A 14856-nucleotide genomic window follows, 5' to 3' on the forward strand; every position below is an offset into this window, starting at 1 on the left:
AAAAAGCATTGAATTCAATTCTTTCTGATTTTAGAAACTGCATTAAAGAAGGGGTGCACCGGTCCTGGAGATACTGCAATACCAGGACAATGCGTGGAGTGGACAGAGCAAGCTCTTTTTCCATCTCCTTGTTCTAAAAATCCATTTAATATATGGTCCCCAGATAGGGGACGTATCAGATATTAAACTGATAAGAACAGATACTACACTTGAACTTAGCCAAAAGGCCGAGAAGCGATAACCAGAATTGGTTTCCGACTATGGTGCCACCCAAGGATTCTGAAAAGTCCATTTGTGGAGATGGCCACCTGGACTCCCGTTAAGAAGACATGCTGTCAACCTCTAGATCCCTCACATGCCTGCACTTTTCGGCTTGCTGCTGCTGCAATCCACGCGTTTTAGATCTGCATAACTCCACCTCTTTTAGCACAGTACCCTCAACCCCCGGCTGTTCCCACCCGCCTCAACACCGTTGGAAGGGAGGAGAACCAATTAAGGCGGGGGGGGGGGTGGAACGAGCAGCTGTCTACCCTTAGCAGGAGGGTTGCTGATTAATTACCTCTCCTGCTGCTGCTGGCTGTCCAGCAGCAGACTGAAGGTGGCTGCTGCTGTGCGCAGGTATATAAAGGCTCAGAGCCTATTATGACACGCGCAGCCAGCGTTCCATTGCCACATTCCGTCTACTGCAGGCGGGATACCTGGATGGCTGAATGTCACTGAGAAGCTCACAGAGACCGCCATAAGCAACAGTTTAAAAGAATGCCACAGACTAATCAACCAAACTTTTTGGGTTGGTTTCTCTTTTATAGTCTGCAGGCATTAAATGAAAGAAGTCAGTGTTCCAGCAGAGGGAGACAACGTTTCAGAAAAGGCATTGTAGCAAACCAAAAAAGAAATTTTAAGCGCAGCAGAGTAACCAGCTCACATACCTGTTAGCTCAGGTGAGTTTAAAAGGCTGCTGTTGATAACAAGGGCATTTGCTAAATAGATGGTGTGTGTGCAACAATATACTGAAAGGTCAATTATATTGTGCAGCTTATCTCACCACCTGTAGTTATTTAGGTGAAAGCTCCAAAATGCTTGCCTAATATGTCTGTTTATCCAAAAGGAAGTATAGAGGGAGAGCTAGATAGATAGCATTGCATTACATTACATGGCAATGCAATGCACAGTTGCTGAAGTTGAACCAAAATGAGCTTGTCATCTGGCTTCTGCAACTTTTAACATGAAAAATCCAATGAGGAGAAGAAAAGCAAAGCCAAAGAGTCCATCCCAAAATCCGACAAACAAGCCAAATGAACAAAAAGCATTGAATTCAATTCTTTCTGATTTTAGAAACTGCATTAAAGAAGGGGTGCACCGGTCCTGGAGATACTGCAATACCAGGTCAATGCGTGGAGTGGACAGAGCAAGCTCTTTTTCCATCTCCCTGTTCTAAAAATCCATTTAATATATGGTCCCCAGATAGGGGACGTATCAGATATTAAACTGATAAGAACAGATACTACACTTGATCTTAGCCAAAAGGCCGAGGAGCGATAACCAGAATTGGTTTCCGACTACGGTGCCACCCAAGGATTCTGAAAAGTCCATTTGTGGAGATGGCCACCTGGACTCCCGTTAAGAAGACATGCTGTCAACCTCTAGATCCCTCACATGCCTGCACTTTTCGGCTTGCTGCTGCTGCAATCCACGCGTTTTAGATCTGCATAACTCCACCTCTTTTAGCACAGTACCCTCAACCCCCGGCTGTTCCCACCCGCCTCAACACCGTTGGAAGGGAGGAGAACCAATTAAGGCCGGGGGTGGGGGTGGAACGAGCAGCTGTCTACCCTTAGCAGGAGGGTTGCTGATTAATTACCTCTCCTGCTGCTGCTGCTGCTGCTGGCTGTCCAGCAGCAGACTGAAGGTGGCTGCTGCTGTGCGCAGGTATATAAAGGCTCAGAGCCTATTATGACACGCGCAGCCAGCGTTCCATTGCCACATTCCGTCTACTGCAGGCGGGATACCTGGATGGCTGAATGTCACTGAGAAGCTCACAGAGACCGCCATAAGCAACAGTTTAAAAGAATGCCACAGACTAATCAACCAAACTTTTTGGGTTGGTTTCTCTTTTATAGTCTGCAGGCATTAAATGAAAGAAGTCAGTGTTCCAGCAGAGGGAGACAACGTTTCAGAAAAGGCATTGTAGCAAACCAAAAAAGAAATTTTAAGCGCAGCAGAGTAACCAGCTCACATACCTGTTAGCTCAGGTGAGTTTAAAAGGCTGCTGTTGATAACAAGGGCATTTGCTAAATAGATGGTGTGTGTGCAACAATATACTGAAAGGTCAATTATATTGTGCAGCTTATCTCACCACCTGTAGTTATTTAGGTGAAAGCTCCAAAATGCTTGCCTAATATGTCTGTTTATCCAAAAGGAAGTATAGAGGGAGAGCTAGATAGATAGCATTGCATTACATTACATGGCAATGCAATGCACAGTTGCTGAAGTTGAACCAAAATGAGCTTGTCATCTGGCTTCTGCAACTTTTAACATGAAAAATCCAATGAGGAGAAGAAAAGCAAAGCCAAAGAGTCCATCCCAAAATCCGACAAACAAGCCAAATGAACAAAAAGCATTGAATTCAATTCTTTCTGATTTTAGAAACTGCATTAAAGAAGGGGTGCACCGGTCCTGGAGATACTGCAATACCAGGTCAATGCGTGGAGTGGACAGAGCAAGCTCTTTTTCCATCTCCCTGTTCTAAAAATCCATTTAATATATGGTCCCCAGATAGGGGACGTATCAGATATTAAACTGATAAGAACAGATACTGCACTTGATCTTAGCCAAAAGGCTGAGAAGCGATAACCAGAATTGGTTTCCGACTACGGTGCCACCCAAGGATTCTGAAAAGTCCATTTGTGGAGATGGCCACCTGGACTCCCGTTAAGAAGACATGCTGTCAACCTCTAGATCCCTCACATGCCTGCACTTTTCGGCTTGCTGCTGCTGCAATCCACGCGTTTTAGATCTGCATAACTCCACCTCTTTTAGCACAGTACCCTCAACCCCCGGCTGTTCCCACCCGCCTCAACACCGTTGGAAGGGAGGAGAACCAATTAAGGCGGGGGGGGGTGGAACGAGCAGCTGTCTACCCTTAGCAGGAGGGTTGCTGATTAATTACCTCTCCTGCTGCTGCTGCTGCTGCTGGCTGTCCAGCAGCAGACTGAAGGTGGCTGCTGCTGTGCGCAGGTATATAAAGGCTCAGAGCCTATTATGACACGCGCAGCCAGCGTTCCATTGCCACATTCCGTCTACTGCAGGCGGGATACCTGGATGGCTGAATGTCACTGAGAAGCTCACAGAGACCGCCATAAACAACAGTTTAAAAGAATGCCACAGACTAATCAACCAAACTTTTTGGGTTGGTTTCTCTTTTATAGTCTGCAGGCATTAAATGAAAGAAGTCAGTGTTCCAGCAGAGGGAGACAACGTTTCAGAAAAGGCATTGTAGCAAACCAAAAAAGAAATTTTAAGCGCAGCAGAGTAACCAGCTCACATACCTGTTAGCTCAGGTGAGTTTAAAAGGCTGCTGTTGATAACAAGGGCATTTGCTAAATAGATGGTGTGTGTGCAACAATATACTGAAAGGTCAATTATATTGTGCAGCTTATCTCACCACCTGTAGTTATTTAGGTGAAAGCTCCAAAATGCTTGCCTAATATGTCTGTTTATCCAAAAGGAAGTATAGAGGGAGAGCTAGATAGATAGCATTGCATTACATTACATGGCAATGCAATGCACAGTTGCTGAAGTTGAACCAAAATGAGCTTGTCATCTGGCTTCTGCAACTTTTAACATGAAAAATCCAATGAGGAGAAGAAAAGCAAAGCCAAAGAGTCCATCCCAAAATCCGACAAACAAGCCAAATGAACAAAAAGCATTGAATTAAATTCTTTCTGATTTTAGAAACTGCATTAAAGAAGGGGTGCACCGGTCCTGGAGATACTGCAATACCAGGTCAATGCGTGGAGTGGACAGAGCAAGCTCTTTTTCCATCTCCCTGTTCTAAAAATCCATTTAATATATGGTCCCCAGATAGGGGACGTATCAGATATTAAACTGATAAGAACAGATACTACACTTGATCTTAGCCAAAAGGCCGAGAAGCGATAACCAGAATTGGTTTCCGACTACGGTGCCACCCAAGGATTCTGAAAAGTCCATTTGTGGAGATGGCCACCTGGACTCCCGTTAAGAAGACATGCTGTCAACCTCTAGATCCCTCACATGCCTGCACTTTTCGGCTTGCTGCTGCTGCAATCCACGCGTTTTAGATCTGCATAACTCCACCTCTTTTAGCACAGTACCCTCAACCCCCGGCTGTTCCCACCCGCCTCAACACCGTTGGATGGGAGGAGAACCAATTAAGGCGGGGGGGGGGGGGAAGTGAAACGAGCAGCTGTCTACCCTTAGCAGGAGGGTTGCTGATTAATTACCTCTCCTGCTGCTGCTGCTGCTGCTGGCTGTCCAGCAGCAGACTGAAGGTGGCTGCTGCTGTGCGCAGGTATATAAAGGCTCAGAGCCTATTATGACACGCGCAGCCAGCGTTCCATTGCCACATTCCGTCTACTGCAGGCGGGATACCTGGATGGCTGAATGTCACTGAGAAGCTCACAGAGACCGCCATAAGCAACAGTTTAAAAGAATGCCACAGACTAATCAACCAAACTTTTTGGGTTGGTTTCTCTTTTATAGTCTGCAGGCATTAAATGAAAGAAGTCAGTGTTCCAGCAGAGGGAGACAACGTTTCAGAAAAGGCATTGTAGCAAACCAAAAAAGAAATTTTAAGCGCAGCAGAGTAACCAGCTCACATACCTGTTAGCTCAGGTGAGTTTAAAAGGCTGCTGTTGATAACAAGGGCATTTGCTAAATAGATGGTGTGTGTGCAACAATATACTGAAAGGTCAATTATATTGTGCAGCTTATCTCACCACCTGTAGTTATTTAGGTGAAAGCTCCAAAATGCTTGCCTAATATGTCTGTTTATCCAAAAGGAAGTATAGAGGGAGAGCTAGATAGATAGCATTGCATTACATTACATGGCAATGCAATGCACAGTTGCTGAAGTTGAACCAAAATGAGCTTGTCATCTGGCTTCTGCAACTTTTAACATGAAAAATCCAATGAGGAGAAGAAAAGCAAAGCCAAAGAGTCCATCCCAAAATCCGACAAACAAGCCAAATGAACAAAAAGCATTGAATTCAATTCTTTCTGATTTTAGAAACTGCATTAAAGAAGCGGTGCACCGGTCCTGGAGATACTGCAATACCAGGTCAATGCGTGGAGTGGACAGAGCAAGCTCTTTTTCCATCTCCCTGTTCTAAAAATCCATTTAATATATGGTCCCCAGATAGGGGACGTATCAGATATTAAACTGATAAGAACAGATACTACACTTGATCTTAGCCAAAAGGCTGAGAAGCGATAACCAGAATTGGTTTCCGACTACGGTGCCACCCAAGGATTCTGAAAAGTCCATTTGTGGAGATGGCCACCTGGACTCCCGTTAAGAAGACATGCTGTCAACCTCTAGATCCCTCACATGCCTGCACTTTTCGGCTTGCTGCTGCTGCAATCCACGCGTTTTAGATCTGCATAACTCCACCTCTTTTAGCACAGTACCCTCAACCCCCGGCTGTTCCCACCCGCCTCAACACCGTTGGAAGGGAGGAGAACCAATTAAGGCGGGGGGGGGGTGGAACGAGCAGCTGTCTACCCTTAGCAGGAGGGTTGCTGATTAATTACCTCTCCTGCTGCTGCTGCTGGCTGTCCAGCAGCAGACTGAAGGTGGCTGCTGCTGTGCGCAGGTATATAAAGGCTCAGAGCCTATTATGACACGCGCAGCCAGCGTTCCATTGCCACATTCCGTCTACTGCAGGCGGGATACCTGGATGGCTGAATGTCACTGAGAAGCTCACAGAGACCGCCATAAGCAACAGTTTAAAAGAATGCCACAGACTAATCAACCAAACTTTTTGGGTTGGTTTCTCTTTTATAGTCTGCAGGCATTAAATGAAAGAAGTCAGTGTTCCAGCAGAGGGAGACAACGTTTCAGAAAAGGCATTGTAGCAAACCAAAAAAGAAATTTTAAGCGCAGCAGAGTAACCAGCTCACATACCTGTTAGCTCAGGTGAGTTTAAAAGGCTGCTGTTGATAACAAGGGCATTTGCTAAATAGATGTTGTGTGTGCAACAATATACTGAAAGGTCAATTATATTGTGCAGCTTATCTCACCACCTGTAGTTATTTAGGTGAAAGCTCCAAAATGCTTGCCTAATATGTCTGTTTATCCAAAAGGAAGTATAGAGGGAGAGCTAGATAGATAGCATTGCATTACATTACATGGCAATGCAATGCACAGTTGCTGAAGTTGAACCAAAATGAGCTTGTCATCTGGCTTCTGCAACTTTTAACATGAAAAATCCAATGAGGAGAAGAAAAGCAAAGCCAAAGAGTCCATCCCAAAATCCGACAAACAAGCCAAATGAACAAAAAGCATTGAATTCAATTCTTTCTGATTTTAGAAACTGCATTAAAGAAGGGGTGCACCGGTCCTGGAGATACTGCAATACCAGGTCAATGCGTGGAGTGGACAGAGCAAGCTCTTTTTCCATCTCCCTGTTCTAAAAATCCATTTAATATATGGTACCCAGATAGGGGACGTATCAGATATTAAACTGATAAGAACAGATACTACACTTGATCTTAGCCAAAAGGCCGAGAAGCGATAACCAGAATTGGTTTCCGACTACGGTGCCACCCAAGGATTCTGAAAAGTCCATTTGTGGAGATGGCCACCTGGACTCCCGTTAAGAAGACATGCTGTCAACCTCTAGATCCCTCACATGCCTGCACTTTTCGGCTTGCTGCTGCTGCAATCCACGCGTTTTAGATCTGCATAACTCCACCTCTTTTAGCACAGTACCCTCAACCCCCGGCTGTTCCCACCCGCCTCAACACCGTTGGAAGGGAGGAGAACCAATTAAGGCGGGGGGGGGGGGTGGAACGAGCAGCTGTCTACCCTTAGCAGGAGGGTTGCTGATTAATTACCTCTCCTGCTGCTGCTGCTGCTGCTGGCTGTCCAGCAGCAGACTGAAGGTGGCTGCTGCTGTGCGCAGGTATATAAAGGCTCAGAGCCTATTATGACACGCGCAGCCAGCGTTCCATTGCCACATTCCGTCTACTGCAGGCGGGATACCTGGATGGCTGAATGTCACTGAGAAGCTCACAGAGACCGCCATAAGCAACAGTTTAAAAGAATGCCACAGACTAATCAACCAAACTTTTTGGGTTGGTTTCTCTTTTATAGTCTGCAGGCATTAAATGAAAGAAGTCAGTGTTCCAGCAGAGGGAGACAACGTTTCAGAAAAGGCATTGTAGCAAACCAAAAAAGAAATTTTAAGCGCAGCAGAGTAACCAGCTCACATACCTGTTAGCTCAGGTGAGTTTAAAAGGCTGCTGTTGATAACAAGGGCATTTGCTAAATAGATGGTGTGTGTGCAACAATATACTGAAAGGTCAATGATATTGTGCAGCTTATCTCACCACCTGTAGTTATTTAGGTGAAAGCTCCAAAATGCTTGCCTAATATGTCTGTTTATCCAAAAGGAAGTATAGAGGGAGAGCTAGATAGATAGCATTGCATTACATTACATGGCAATGCAATGCACAGTTGCTGAAGTTGAACCAAAATGAGCTTGTCATCTGGCTTCTGCAACTTTTAACATGAAAAATCCAATGAGGAGAAGAAAAGCAAAGCCAAAGAGTCCATCCCAAAATCCGACAAACAAGCCAAATGAACAAAAAGCATTGAATTCAATTCTTTCTGATTTTAGAAACTGCATTAAAGAAGGGGTGCACCGGTCCTGGAGATACTGCAATACCAGGTCAATGCGTGGAGTGGACAGAGCAAGCTCTTTTTCCATCTCCCTGTTCTAAAAATCCATTTAATATATGGTCCCCAGATAGGGGACGTATCAGATATTAAACTGATAAGAACAGATACTACACTTGATCTTAGCCAAAAGGCCGAGAAGCGATAACCAGAATTGGTTTCCGACTACGGTGCCACCCAAGGATTCTGAAAAGTCCATTTGTGGAGATGGCCACCTGGACTCCCGTTAAGAAGACATGCTGTCAACCTCTAGATCCCTCACATGCCTGCACTTTTCGGCTTGCTGCTGCTGCAATCCATGCGTTTTAGATCTGCATATCTCCACCTCTTTTAGCACACTACCCTCAACCCCCGGCTGTTCCCACCCGCCTCAACACCGTTGGAAGGGAGGAGAACCAATTAAGGCGGGGGGGGGGTGGAACGAGCAGCTGTCTACCCTTAGCAGGAGGGTTGCTGATTAATTACCTCTCCTGCTGCTGCTGCTGCTGCTGGCTGTCCAGCAGCAGACTGAAGGTGGCTGCTGCTGTGCGCAGGTATATAAAGGCTCAGAGCCTATTATGACATGCGCAGCCAGCGTTCCATTGCCACATTCCGTCTACTGCAGGCGGGATACCTGGATGGCTGAATGTCACTGAGAAGCTCACAGAGACCGCCATAAGCAACAGTTTAAAAGAATGCCACAGACTAATCAACCAAACTTTTTGGGTTGGTTTCTCTTTTATAGTCTGCAGGCATTAAATGAAAGAATTCAGTGTTCCAGCAGAGGGAGACAACGTTTCAGAAAAGGCATTGTAGCAAACCAAAAAAGAAATTTTAAGCGCAGCAGAGTAACCAGCTCACATACCTGTTAGCTCAGGTGAGTTTAAAAGGCTGCTGTTGATAACAAGGGCATTTGCTAAATAGATGGTGTGTGTGCAACAATATACTGAAAGGTCAATTATATTGTGCAGCTTATCTCACCACCTGTAGTTATTTAGGTGAAAGCTCCAAAATGCTTGTCTAATATGTCTGTTTATCCAAAAGGAAGTATAAAGGGAGAGCTAGATAGATAGCATTGCATTACATTACATGGCAATGCAATGCACAGTTGCTGAAGTTGAACCAAAATGAGCTTGTCATCTGGCTTCTGCAACTTTTAACATGAAAAATCCAATGAGGAGAAGAAAAGCAAAGCCAAAGAGTCCATCCCAAAATCCGACAAACAAGCCAAATGAACAAAATGCATTGAATTCAATTCTTTCTGATTTTAGAAACTGCATTAAAGAAGGGGTGCACCGGTCCTGGAGATACTGCAATACCAGGTCAATGCGTGGAGTGGACAGAGCAAGCTCTTTTTCCATCTCCCTGTTCTAAAAATCCATTTAATATATGGTCCCCAGATAGGGGACGTATCAGATATTAAACTGATAAGAACAGATACTACACTTGATCTTAGCCAAAAGGCCGAGAAGCGATAACCAGAATTGGTTTCCGACTACGGTGCCACCCAAGGATTCTGAAAAGTCCATTTGTGGAGATGGCCACCTGGACTCCCGTTAAGAAGACATGCTGTCAACCTCTAGATCCCTCACATGCCTGCACTTTTCGGCTTGCTGCTGCTGCAATCCACGCGTTTTAGATCTGCATAACTCCACCTCTTTTAGCACAGTACCCTCAACCCCCGGCTGTTCCCACCCGCCTCAACACCGTTGGAAGGGAGGAGAACCAATTAAGGCGGGGGGGGGGGGTGGAACGAGCAGCTGTCTACCCTTAGCAGGAGGGTTGCTGATTAATTACCTCTCCTGCTGCTGCTGCTGCTGCTGGCTGTCCAGCAGCAGACTGAAGGTGGCTGCTGCTGTGCGCAGGTATATAAAGGCTCAGAGCCTATTATGACACGCGCAGCCAGCGTTCCATTGCCACATTCCGTCTACTGCAGGCGGGATACCTGGATGGCTGAATGTCACTGAGAAGCTCACAGAGACCGCCATAAGCAACAGTTTAAAAAAGAATGCCACAGACTAATCAACCAAACTTTTTGGGTTGGTTTCTCTTTTATAGTCTGCAGGCATTAAATGAAAGAAGTCAGTGTTCCAGCAGAGGGAGACAACGTTTCAGAAAAGGCATTGTAGCAAACCAAAAAAGAAATTTTAAGCGCAGCAGAGTAACCAGCTCACATACCTGTTAGCTCAGGTGAGTTTAAAAGGCTGCTGTTGATAACAAGGGCATTTGCTAAATAGATGGTGTGTGTGCAACAATATACTGAAAGGTCAATTATATGTGCAGCTTATCTCACCACCTGTAGTTATTTAGGTGAAAGCTCCAAAATGCTTGCCTAATATGTCTGTTTATCCAAAAGGAAGTATAGAGGGAGAGCTAGATAGATAGCATTGCATTACATTACATGGCAATGCAATGCACAGTTGCTGAAGTTGAACCAAAATGAGCTTGTCATCTGGCTTCTGCAACTTTTAACATGAAAAATCCAATGAGGAGAAGAAAAGCAAAGCCAAAGAGTCCATCCCAAAATCCGACAAACAAGCCAAATGAACAAAAAGCATTGAATTCAATTCTTTCTGATTTTAGAAACTGCATTAAAGAAGGGGTGCACCAGTCCTGGAGATACTGCAATACCAGGTCAATGCGTGGAGTGGACAGAGCAAGCTCATTTTCCATCTCCCTGTTCTAAAAATCCATTTAATATATGGTCCCCAGATAGGGGACGTATCAGATATTAAACTGATAAGAACAGATACTACACTTGATCTTAGCCAAAAGGCCGAGAAGCGATAACCAGAATTGGTTTCCGACTACGGTGCCACCCAAGGATTCTGAAAAGTCCATTTGTGGAGATGGCCACCTGGACTCCCGTTAAGAAGACGTGCTGTCAACCTCTAGATCCCTCACATGCCTGCACTTTTCGGCTTGCTGCTGCTGCAATCCACGCGTTTTAGATGTGCATAACTCCACCTCTTTTAGCACAGTACCCTCAACCCCCGGCTGTTCCCACCCGCCTCAACACCGTTGGAAGGGAGGAGAACCAATTAAGGCGGGGGGGGGGTGGAACGAGCAGCTGTCTACCCTTAGCAGGAGGGTTGCTGATTAATTACCTCTCCTGCTGCTGCTGCTGCTGCTGGCTGTCCAGCAGCAGACTGAAGGTGGCTGCTGCTGTGCGCAGGTATATAAAGGCTCAGAGCCTATTATGACACGCGCAGCCAGCGTTCCATTGCCACATTCCGTCTACTGCAGGCGGGATACCTGGATGGCTGAATGTCACTGAGAAGCTCACAGAGACCGCCATAAGCAACAGTTTAAAAGAATGCCACAGACTAATCAACCAAACTTTTTGGGTTGGTTTCTCTTTTATAGTCTGCAGGCATTAAATGAAAGAAGTCAGTGTTCCAGCAGAGGGAGACAACGTTTCAGAAAAGGCATTGTAGCAAACCAAAAAAGAAATTTTAAGCGCAGCAGAGTAACCAGCTCACATACCTGTTAGCTCAGGTGAGTTTAAAAGGCTGCTGTTGATAACAAGGGCATTTGCTAAATAGATGGTGTGTGTGCAACAATATACTGAAAGGTCAATTATATGTGCAGCTTATCTCACCACCTGTAGTTATTTAGGTGAAAGCTCCAAAATGCTTGCCTAATATGTCTGTTTATCCAAAAGGAAGTATAGAGGGAGAGCTAGATAGATAGCATTGCATTACATTACATGGCAATGCAATGCACAGTTGCTGAAGTTGAACCAAAATGAGCTTGTCATCTGGCTTCTGCAACTTTTAACATGAAAAATCCAATGAGGAGAAGAAAAGCAAAGCCAAAGAGTCCATCCCAAAATCCGACAAACAAGCCAAATGAACAAAAAGCATTGAATTCAATTCTTTCTGATTTTAGAAACTGCATTAAAGAAGGGGTGCACCGGTCCTGGAGATACTGCAATACCAGGTCAATGCGTGGAGTGGACAGAGCAAGCTCATTTTCCATCTCCCTGTTCTAAAAATCCATTTAATATATGGTCCCCAGATAGGGGACGTATCAGATATTAAACTGATAAGAACAGATACTACACTTGATCTTAGCCAAAAGGCCGAGAAGCGATAACCAGAATTGGTTTCCGACTACGGTGCCACCCAAGGATTCTGAAAAGTCCATTTGTGGAGATGGCCACCTGGACTCCCGTTAAGAAGACATGCTGTCAACCTCTAGATCCCTCACATGCCTGCACTTTTCGGCTTGCTGCTGCTGCAATCCACGCGTTTTAGATCTGCATAACTCCACCTCTTTTAGCACAGTACCCTCAACCCCCGGCTGTTCCCACCCGCCTCAACACCGTTGGAAGGGAGGAGAACCAATTAAGGCGGGGGGGGGGGGGTGGAACGAGCAGCTGTCTACCCTTAGCAGGAGGGTTGCTGATTAATTACCTCTCCTGCTGCTGCTGCTGCTGCTGGCTGTCCAGCAGCAGACTGAAGGTGGCTGCTGCTGTGCGCAGGTATATAAAGGCTCAGAGCCTATTATGACACGCGCAGCCAGCGTTCCATTGCCACATTCCGTCTACTGCAGGCGGGATACCTGGATGGCTGAATGTCACTGAGAAGCTCACAGAGACCGCCATAAGCAACAGTTTAAAAGAATGCCACAGACTAATCAACCAAACTTTTTGGGTTGGTTTCTCTTTTATAGTCTGCAGGCATTAAATGAAAGAAGTCAGTGTTCCAGCAGAGGGAGACAACGTTTCAGAAAAGGCATTGTAGCAAACCAAAAAAGAAATTTTAAGCGCAGCAGAGTAACCAGCTCACATACCTGTTAGCTCAGGTGAGTTTAAAAGGCTGCTGTTGATAACAAGGGCATTTGCTAAATAGATGGTGTGTGTGCAACAATATACTGAAAGGTCAATTATATTGTGCAGCTTATCTCACCACCTGTAGTTATTTAGGTGAAAGCTCCAAAATGCTTGCCTAATATGTCTGTTTATCCAAAAGGAAGTATAGAGGGAGAGCTAGATAGATAGCATTGCATTACATTACATGGCAATGCAATGCACAGTTGCTGAAGTTGAACCAAAATGAGCTTGTCATCTGGCTTCTGCAACTTTTAACATGAAAAATCCAATGAGGAGAAGAAAAGCAAAGCCAAAGAGTCCATCCCAAAATCCGACAAACAAGCCAAATGAACAAAAAGCATTGAATTCAATTCTTTCTGATTTTAGAAACTGCATTAAAGAAGGGGTGCACCGGTCCTGGAGATACTGCAATACCAGGTCAATGCGTGGAGTGGACAGAGCAAGCTCTTTTTCCATCTCCCTGTTCTAAAAATCCATTTAATATATGGTCCCCAGATAGGGGACGTATCAGATATTAAACTGATAAGAACAGATACTACACTTGATCTTAGCCAAAAGGCCGAGAAGCGATAACCAGAATTGGTTTCCGACTACGGTGCCACCCAAGGATTCTGAAAAGTCCATTTGTGGAGATGGCCACCTGGACTCCCGTTAAGAAGACATGCTGTCAACCTCTAGATCCCTCACATGCCTGCACTTTTCGGCTTGCTGCTGCTGCAATCCACGCGTTTTAGATCTGCATAACTCCACCTCTTTTAGCACAGTACCCTCAACCCCCGGCTGTTCCCACCCGCCTCAACACCGTTGGAAGGGAGGAGAACCAATTAAGGCGGGGGGGGGGGTGGAACGAGCAGCTGTCTACCCTTAGCAGGAGGGTTGCTGATTAATTACCTCTCCTGCTGCTGCTGCTGCTGCTGGCTGTCCAGCAGCAGACTGAAGGTGGCTGCTGCTGTGCGCAGGTATATAAAGGCTCAGAGCCTATTATGACACGCGCAGCCAGCGTTCCATTGCCACATTCCGTCTACTGCAGGCGGGATACCTGGATGGCTGAATGTCACTGAGAAGCTCACAGAGACCGCCATAAGCAACAGTTTAAAAGAATGCCACAGACTAATCAACCAAACTTTTTGGGTTGGTTTCTCTTTTATAGTCTGCAGGCATTAAATGAAAGAAGTCAGTGTTCCAGCAGAGGGAGACAACGTTTCAGAAAAGGCATTGTAGCAAACCAAAAAAGAAATTTTAAGCGCAGCAGAGTAACCAGCTCACATACCTGTTAGCTCAGGTGAGTTTAAAAGGCTGCTGTTGATAACAAGGGCATTTGCTAAATAGATGGTGTGTGTGCAACAATATACTGAAAGGTCAATTATATTGTGCAGCTTATCTCACCACCTGTAGTTATTTAGGTGAAAGCTCCAAAATGCTTGCCTAATATGTCTGTTTATCCAAAAGGAAGTATAGAGGGAGAGCTAGATAGATAGCATTGCATTACATTACATGGCAATGCAATGCACAGTTGCTGAAGTTGAACCAAAATGAGCTTGTCATCTGGCTTCTGCAACTTTTAACATGAAAAATCCAATGAGGAGAAGAAAAGCAAAGCCAAAGAGTCCATCCCAAAATCCGACAAACAAGCCAAATGAACAAAAAGCATTGAATTCAATTCTTTCTGATTTTAGAAACTGCATTAAAGAAGGGGTGCACCGGTCCTGGAGATACTGCAATACCAGGTCAATGCGTGGAGTGGACAGAGCAAGCTCTTTTTCCATCTCCCTGTTCTAAAAATCCATTTAATAAATGGTCCCCAGATAGGGGACGTATCAGATATTAAACTGATAAGAACAGATACTACACTTGATCTTAGCCAAAAGGCCGAGAAGCGATAACCAGAATTGGTTTCCGACTACGGTGCCACCCAAGGATTCTGAAAAGTCCATTTGTGGAGATGGCCACCTGGACTCCCGTTAAGAAGACATGCTGTCAACCTCTAGATCCCTCACATGCCTGCACTTTTCGGCTTGCTGCTGCTGCAATCCACGCGTTTTAGATCTGCATAACTCCATCTCTTTTAGCACAGTACCCTCAACCCCCGGCTGTTCCC

At 45.3% G+C, this 14856-nt stretch overlaps 12 non-coding genes across 12 annotated transcripts; all 12 read right to left on the reverse strand.

Moving 5' to 3' along the window:
• Positions 1-48: 48 nt before the first annotated feature.
• LOC141238493 (U2 spliceosomal RNA) lies at positions 49-239 on the reverse strand. The gene has a single exon (XR_012303976.1). It is a non-coding gene; the product is annotated as a U2 spliceosomal RNA (small nuclear RNA).
• A 1110-nt stretch (positions 240-1349) lies between these two features.
• On the reverse strand, positions 1350-1540 carry LOC141238485 (U2 spliceosomal RNA). Its single transcript, XR_012303968.1, has one exon. It is a non-coding gene; the product is annotated as a U2 spliceosomal RNA (small nuclear RNA).
• A 1120-nt stretch (positions 1541-2660) lies between these two features.
• Positions 2661-2851, reverse strand: LOC141238465 (U2 spliceosomal RNA). Its single transcript, XR_012303949.1, has one exon. It is a non-coding gene; the product is annotated as a U2 spliceosomal RNA (small nuclear RNA).
• A 1117-nt stretch (positions 2852-3968) lies between these two features.
• On the reverse strand, positions 3969-4159 carry LOC141238148 (U2 spliceosomal RNA). Its single transcript, XR_012303642.1, has one exon. It is a non-coding gene; the product is annotated as a U2 spliceosomal RNA (small nuclear RNA).
• Positions 4160-5283: 1124 nt separating this feature from the next.
• Positions 5284-5474, reverse strand: LOC141238426 (U2 spliceosomal RNA). Its single transcript, XR_012303912.1, has one exon. It is a non-coding gene; the product is annotated as a U2 spliceosomal RNA (small nuclear RNA).
• Positions 5475-6586: 1112 nt separating this feature from the next.
• On the reverse strand, positions 6587-6777 carry LOC141238462 (U2 spliceosomal RNA). Its single transcript, XR_012303946.1, has one exon. It is a non-coding gene; the product is annotated as a U2 spliceosomal RNA (small nuclear RNA).
• Positions 6778-7897: 1120 nt separating this feature from the next.
• On the reverse strand, positions 7898-8088 carry LOC141238149 (U2 spliceosomal RNA). The gene has a single exon (XR_012303643.1). It is a non-coding gene; the product is annotated as a U2 spliceosomal RNA (small nuclear RNA).
• Positions 8089-9206: 1118 nt separating this feature from the next.
• On the reverse strand, positions 9207-9397 carry LOC141238150 (U2 spliceosomal RNA). The gene has a single exon (XR_012303644.1). It is a non-coding gene; the product is annotated as a U2 spliceosomal RNA (small nuclear RNA).
• A 1121-nt stretch (positions 9398-10518) lies between these two features.
• Positions 10519-10709, reverse strand: LOC141238441 (U2 spliceosomal RNA). Its single transcript, XR_012303926.1, has one exon. It is a non-coding gene; the product is annotated as a U2 spliceosomal RNA (small nuclear RNA).
• A 1117-nt stretch (positions 10710-11826) lies between these two features.
• On the reverse strand, positions 11827-12017 carry LOC141238414 (U2 spliceosomal RNA). Its single transcript, XR_012303901.1, has one exon. It is a non-coding gene; the product is annotated as a U2 spliceosomal RNA (small nuclear RNA).
• Positions 12018-13138: 1121 nt separating this feature from the next.
• LOC141238151 (U2 spliceosomal RNA) lies at positions 13139-13329 on the reverse strand. The gene has a single exon (XR_012303645.1). It is a non-coding gene; the product is annotated as a U2 spliceosomal RNA (small nuclear RNA).
• A 1119-nt stretch (positions 13330-14448) lies between these two features.
• On the reverse strand, positions 14449-14639 carry LOC141238387 (U2 spliceosomal RNA). Its single transcript, XR_012303875.1, has one exon. It is a non-coding gene; the product is annotated as a U2 spliceosomal RNA (small nuclear RNA).
• Between the last annotated feature and the right edge of the window lie 217 nt (positions 14640-14856).

The sequence above is a fragment of the Phyllobates terribilis genome, unplaced genomic scaffold, assembly GCF_046119375.1.
Source record: "Phyllobates terribilis strain yellow unplaced genomic scaffold, ASM4611937v1 Scaffold_737__1_contigs__length_740118, whole genome shotgun sequence".
Lineage (NCBI taxonomy): Eukaryota > Metazoa > Chordata > Amphibia > Anura > Dendrobatidae > Phyllobates > Phyllobates terribilis.